The sequence below is a fragment of the Desmodus rotundus genome, chromosome 2 (genome assembly GCF_022682495.2).
Source record: "Desmodus rotundus isolate HL8 chromosome 2, HLdesRot8A.1, whole genome shotgun sequence".
Classification (NCBI taxonomy): domain Eukaryota; kingdom Metazoa; phylum Chordata; class Mammalia; order Chiroptera; family Phyllostomidae; genus Desmodus; species Desmodus rotundus.
The window spans coordinates 157,442,823-157,449,892 of record NC_071388.1 but is presented as its reverse complement, the minus strand read 5'-3'; positions in this window follow the sequence as shown (position 1 = coordinate 157,449,892).

Here is a 7,070-nt window from a genome sequence, read left to right as displayed (position 1 = left end):
CTTTTTTTTTTTCTTCAAATTATGCGTTTCAAAAAATTGTTGTAATTATCCATATATATCTGAACTATATCGTATTGTAATCTCAAAAAGTAAGAAGTGAATTTATATTTAAAGGATGCATGGAATCTTGGAGTTGAGAAAACAAGTGTTGAAGAGTTAGGACTCTGGAATCAGAGGGCCTGCCTTCAAATGAGGGCTCACCAATTTATAGACTGCTAACCTTGGGCAAGTTACTCAACATCTTCCTCCCTCAGGTATAAAATGGGGCCAGTGATAAATGTCACCTATTTTATTAAGTTCTTGTGAGCATTAAACGTGATACAACCCTGGCGGGTAGTTCTACAGCGTCCTCCTCATAGTCAAGGTTGTAGGTTCAATTCCCTGTCATGGCACATACAGGAAGCAACCAATGAATGGATAGATCAGTGGGACAACAAATTGATGTTTCTCTCTCTCCAATTTTAAAAAATAGTGATACAATATATGCCTTGCCAGAACCTGTGCCTGGCATATACTGTAGAAAGAGGAGCAGCATAGATTAAAATAAACATGATTTTACATCACTAAAAAGCTGTCTAGTGCGGAAAACTATTGGCTCTGCCAGAGCCCTTTTCTATTAGTATACTTTTCGCACAATAATTTTAGTCACCCAATTTAAAAGATTTTTTCTTGTGGTGCGGCACTTTTTTCACTTAGATTTCTGTCAAATCAGCAACTCAAACCAAACCAACAATACAACAAATAATACAAATAACATAAGGATTACAAACAGTAAATAGATAGGGATACATAACGCCAGTGAAGGTATGATTCCCTAATGCTGTCCTTTCCCTTGTGGAGGCACAATGTCCAAAGTCCGTTGGTCTCAGAAATCTTTTGTTGGGTGAAGACTGTGCCAAGTCAGAGTAGCCCAGAAGCATGGGCTAGTTGCTTCTTGGAATATTTTAGGGCTCTGGGGGGTTGAGGGTACAAATAGGTACAGGGCATCTATCCTTAGCATAAAAGAATATCTCAATGCCTCACATGTCTTCTTTTCACATATTATTTCTTGCTAAGCCACTTTAGCTTTTGATGAAGTAGTCCTGTCAATTATCACTGGATCTGAGGGAGTCCCATTTTGGTTGCCACAGTTTTTCTTGTCGCAAGGGGAGCCGCACACGATTTCCTGTGTGAGCAAGACTCGATACATTTCTGGGTTATTGTCTTGGCCTTCACACGCTGTGGTCTTCCCGGCTGGAGTGTGTGGGCTGCTGCTTTGTGGCAGTGGTGACAGGGGAGACAACTGCTGCTCCAGCACTTGCTGCTTTACGAGTCCGTGCTCTAGGAAGGCATTTTCCACCCATGAGGCAATCTTTTATTTTTCCCTCAGTTTTCTTGAAAATTTAAAAGGATATTGGTGAAGTAGCCTGTTATGTGATCCCAGGGCTTTTTGGCATCCCAATGTATTTATGTGGAAAAAATGCAGTTATAGATTCAGTCCAAACATTGCATCAAGCCAATGGTCCCCTCTCCTCCAAGGACCAAGCTCCATGGAGCCACCATCCTTTGGGGAAATGGAATCCTGGCTGCATACCAAGAAGCTTCATTTTTTCCTACAAAGTATCAAGAAGACTCTCATACTGACATCCATCTCTTTCATGGCATAACTTTGTAGGATAATATACTAAAAGACCATCTTTCTGAGTGTAAATTAAGTACAGTCATTTTAGAAAACAACTTGGTAATGTTACTGGAGAAACTCCCCAAAACTCCCTTCTTCTCAATGACGCAGTAAAGAATTACAGGCCAGCGAGCCTACTAGCATTCAAGCAAAGTTTCTTAGTGCTAAGTTCTAATGGGAAAGCAAAAGCAAGAGTGGCTAGAGCAGGGTAGCAAAAGTATGGAGGCCAGAGGCTGGGTGACCAGCATCCAGGTGGCTAGAGGCCATGTGGCCACGGGCCTCCCATGTGGCAAAATGAGCCAAGAGGCCAAGAGAGAGTTCTTTGTTCTAAGGCGTTATATAATTGATGCGGTGGGGGTGAAGAAGTTACATATTTATTGACTGGTAAAGGGGGTGCCAGCTTTCCCAGGGAGACATGACTGCCCAAATGTAGGTACTGTGGGGAGTCTGTTAGCCCGAATCCTTATCTTGTTCCAGACGCTATTTGTTCATTTTGCGTGTGTGATGAGAGGAAGGCAATTAACCAAAGTTGCTTTATGAGTTTTTTTCATTGGGCACTGTAGTCCCCCTTCTCTTCTCCCTTCCAGGCCTTGGGACGAATACATAGTCTCAAGGTTTTCTTTTCCCAGCTAATGGAGATGATACACACAGACTTTCAAGGGCTCCCCACCCCCCTACACTATCATAGTTTCACTTGTTCAGGACGCCTGGCAGCCTTATCAGACAAGCTCAGGATTACGGGTCAACCGGTGAGTTTTTGTTTTTAGCCTCCCATATTAAGTTCTTTGTTAGATTGCAATGGTGAGGGTCCTGCCTTTATTTCCCCTCTGGCCACTCATTCCACCGTAACAGTAATATGTGCTAAAGTTTAATACGCATATAGCAGATGGCCCCAAAGTCCACTCACAATAATATACTCTAGGGAAATTTTCACATCTGTGCACAAGAAAATGTGTTCAAGAATATTCATAGGAGCATGGTATATAAATGCAAAAAATTGGGAATTAACTAAATGTCCACTAAAAAAGAACAAATAACTGAAGTAAATTGTTAAATTACTGGAGTAATTAAACAATGAAATAATAAACAATGCTGTGATGAAACAAACAAACCAGATCTACTTTCATTGACATTGATGAAATTCACAAACATAATGCTGAGTTTTAAAAAAACGTTTAGAATATGGGGGGAAGGTGGGGGGTTCAGCTGGGCTGGGGTGGAGGGATGGGGAGAAAAGGCATACGACTGTAATTGAATAACAATAAAAAATTTTAAAAATGGTTAGAAGAAATATTAGTACCCCCAGTCATTGTGGCAATGAAAACTCCCACCCACATTTCTAAACCCTAACAGGTGGCTATTGCTCCTCCTCTGCCCCTCCCCCCATGCTGAGAACAGTTAGGATAATGGCATTATTTCATTTGGGACATTTAGTTTGAAATACATATTAGATAACCAGGTAGAGATGTCAAGTGGAGAGTTGGTAAATGAGTTTGGAACTTAGGTGAGCAGTCAGGGTTCAAGATACAGATTTTGGAGTGGTTAGCACGTAGAAGACAATTAAAGTAATGGCACTGGATGTGCTCTCCTAGGGGGAGAGAGTCTAGGCAGTGAAGGTAAGAGACTCAAGACCAAACCCTCTGGTATCCCAACTCCAGATTCTGGGTGAAGGACGAGAAGCCTGAACAGGAGCTACAACAAGCACAGCCTGTGAGGTACTAGGAAACTATGGTGCTGTAGAAGCTTAAAAGGGTGAATATTTAAGGAGGGAGTGATCAACTGGGTCGATTCTGCTGAGAAAGGTTGCAGTCTGACCTGAACCAACTTCGTCACATGGCAGAGACTGTTACTTATCCCCCAATATTGACTCTCCCCTCCTGGTAGCATAATCAAATCACCCCGATTTTTAACCAAGTGCATGGCCAATCCGAAAGAAAAACTACATGTTTCCAGCCTCCCTTAGAGATAAATAAGACCATGTGAGTGATGTGGGCAACTGCCAGGTCATTATTAAAGAGAAAGAGTTTGTTCTCTTCCCACTGGCTGGGTGTGGATGTGGCCATGAGCAAAGCTGAGCCAAGCAAATGAAGGTACCACCGTAGGTATGGCAAAGCAGCAATAAAAAGAATCCAAGTCCCTTTCAACTTAGAGCACCAGACCAGCCCTGCTTGCCTCATGGAGTGGACTCACCATTCCAGCTTGACTTTAGTGAGAGGGGAAAAAATCATGAAAAGCTTCTTCAAGGCATACGTGTCAATGTTCTGGCCTTTTGGTCAGGGTTAGGCAACAGATCTGTCACGAAGTGGCAGAATATCCAGGTAAATCAAAGCTCCAGGCAAAGTGCACCACTTTGAAGGCTGGTGGGCTTGTACTAGACTTTTCTATTTTTGTGTGTGTGAGATGAATATCACAGTGCCTGAGAACTAAGAATCTACTGCCTCCCTAAGCTTTGGGAATGAGTTGTAGGGATGGTTAGTTGTCTTCTTGCCAATTGGTGTCCAAATGTGTGACAGAATCTTGTGTGGGACCCACCTTCATCGTGACACATCACCTGAATGTGAGCTTGTTGGGGAAAAACCTAGAGCCTGCCCCTAGGTCTGACAGTTGGAGGCCTCCAATATCACCCCAAATTATCTAATCACTGTGAACAACCTAATTTTCTTAGGTCGATTGGACACAGTAAGCAGGTTGGTATATACAGAAATTATAAGCAGACCTTCTAGTGAGACCACAAGTGGATAACAGTTTCTTTACTAAGATCTTACCTAAAATAAAATATTTGTGACATATAAACGGAAAAGAAGAGGACTTCTTGGGGGGGGATAACTTTTTAAAAATTGAATTATAGCACACAAACAGTAAAGTATATGAATTTCAAGTGTATGACTCAATGAAGTTTCACAAACGAACACTACTTTATAACCACCACCCAGACTGAGATGTATAACATTCTCAGCACTCCAGAAAGTTCCCTCATGCTCTCCCTCTAGTGAGTACCCCTTAAAAGTAACTATCATATATGAGCCTCCCCTTGCAGGTTTTAGGAGAAGGAGGGCCTGAGCAGAGCCTTCCCACTTTATTCTTTAAAAATTTAATGATTAGAAAAGCCATCCCTCCTTCCTTAGGGAAAAGCAAGGAAGCCAGGGGCATTAAACTGAATCATACGCAGTTGGATGACAAGAGCAGAGTAGGAACAATAGGCCAGGTACAGAAGGTCACCACGGCAGAAAGCCCCGGGTTCCTAGCAACACAGAACTGACAGGACAAGTATTGTGGGATCTCACTCCCAGAGTGACTTTCCTCCCCTGACCTTTCGCTCCCTGGTATGTTGCTACTCATGTGGTAGACCCCCTTAGAGGAGAAACAAGGGTGCTGGAGAATAGCCACAGGGCTCCCTTGAACAACCATTCCCTTAAGCATTAAGCCTTCCAGACAATGAGGTTCTGACCCACATGAAATAATCTTAGGAACAAAGCCTGGGGTGTTGACCACAGAGACAGAGTTTTGGTCGAATTAGAGATAGCTTCTAGGCCTCCGCTGTGTTTCAGCTCCAGGCCCAGAAAAGCAGCAAAACCAGGTCTGCGATACTGTGGCTGATATCAGGACCAAACGCAATGACTCCTGACCCTCAACCCAGCACCGACCAAACAGCAGAAACCATGACCCTGAAAGGACACAACTGGAAAAATGATGGATATTCTATTGAGATCCTCCCCTAAGACCTCACCTAAAATCTCCATCTTCAAAAACCCTAAGATGAAGGACCCAGCACAATCCTGCACTCTCTCTCTCTGTCTCCCTCATATGCCCATGCCTTTACCCATCCCTTTCTTTCCCCAGGCACACTCTCTCTGGAGCACACCCGTGCCTTTCCCCTCTCAGGTACGTTACCTTTGCCCTTCTGCTAAGCTCCAAGGGTCCTTCTTTTGCCTTTGTAACTTCTTTTTTAAATCCATGAAGCTCAGCTGGCTCACTCCTTCTTTGGCTCACCTCTACCTCTGTGACTTTCTAAATAAACTTCCACTTGTACTGAGTTCTTGGCTCCGAATTCTTTCTTAGCCAAACTCAAGGACCAAGGTCTAACGTCTGGTGCTGTTCGCCATGAACGAGACCAGCAGAGCTACTTCACTCTGGAAGAACTCGGGAGAAGAGAAGAAGCACACCACCCTAACAGAGTACTCTTCTGGTTCAGGAGGATTTTTAATTTGTAATTCTGATATAGTTTTCATTTTTGCCCTCAGAAATGTATTGTGCCACTTTAAAGTCCTTCCAGGTGAGGATGATACAGACCCAGGCACATATGAAAATGTAACATAAAAAAGTTTCCCAATTAACTTTCTATTCATGTCTCAGTACCTCAGAGGTTTTCCTTTAAACTTCCTTGTTTATTTTAAAATATAACACATCAGAGTTTTAATTACAGTAGCTTACAGCATTTTAACATCTGGCAGAGACCACCAATTGACTGAGTATCCATGAACCCTTCCTTCAGTTATAAGCCCTGTTTATAACAAGACTGACCTTTTTACCTGAGCGCGCGGCTACCCATCTCTGTGGCCGTCCATGACAGCACACACGCGTACTGCTGTAAGGACTTTGACTTCAACTCTAAATGAAGTGGGTGTCTTCACACGGATTCAAACAGAGGTGTAACAGCATCAGAGTGTCTTGTGGACTATGTTGTTACTACTGTCAGCAGGGATTTTTCTGCTCATCAGGAAAGCATGAGAAAAAAGTACACGACAAGGTGTTTCTCTCACCAAAAAAAACTGGCTGCAAACTCTCCCCCAAGACCAGAAGTAATGCTGCTTTACAAGTTGAGGAAACTAGAACACTGGACAACTGCGTGGGTAGCTCTCCTTTCCTCCATCTTAAATTCCTCTGAGTGTTTGGCTTTTACAGACAAGAAAGGAGAAAGAAAGGGAAGGGCCCTGATGAGAAAGTTTCTAAACCTGGATTTATGAGATAGCATCTGTGCTTGATGCGGACTCCAGCCCGCAGAGTCCACGTGTTGTGGCTGCCATGAACAAGCTCGCACAGACTACAAACGTCCTGTGGAGAAAAAGGGAGGCATGGCCACCCCTGCCTGGACAGGCTTTTATTGCTTTTCTGGGCACATTACATCAAGGATGATCCTCATTTACTATGCACAGCTTCACTGTAGGTGATTACCTTTTACAGACAACAAAGGACACAATGCTGCTAATTACTTCAAAGAGAAGCATGTTACAGCTCAAGGGGGAAAGCAGTTGAACTGGTTCCACTCCATACTTGGGTGGTTTAGCACAGACTTTAGGAAGTTAAAGATACTCAGCACACATTTGCTGCCTCAGTCCAGGGTGAGGGAGTTTAGCGAAAGCAAGTCTCATAGCAGCCTAGGTACAATGCAGGCCTGATTCCCCATGGGAGA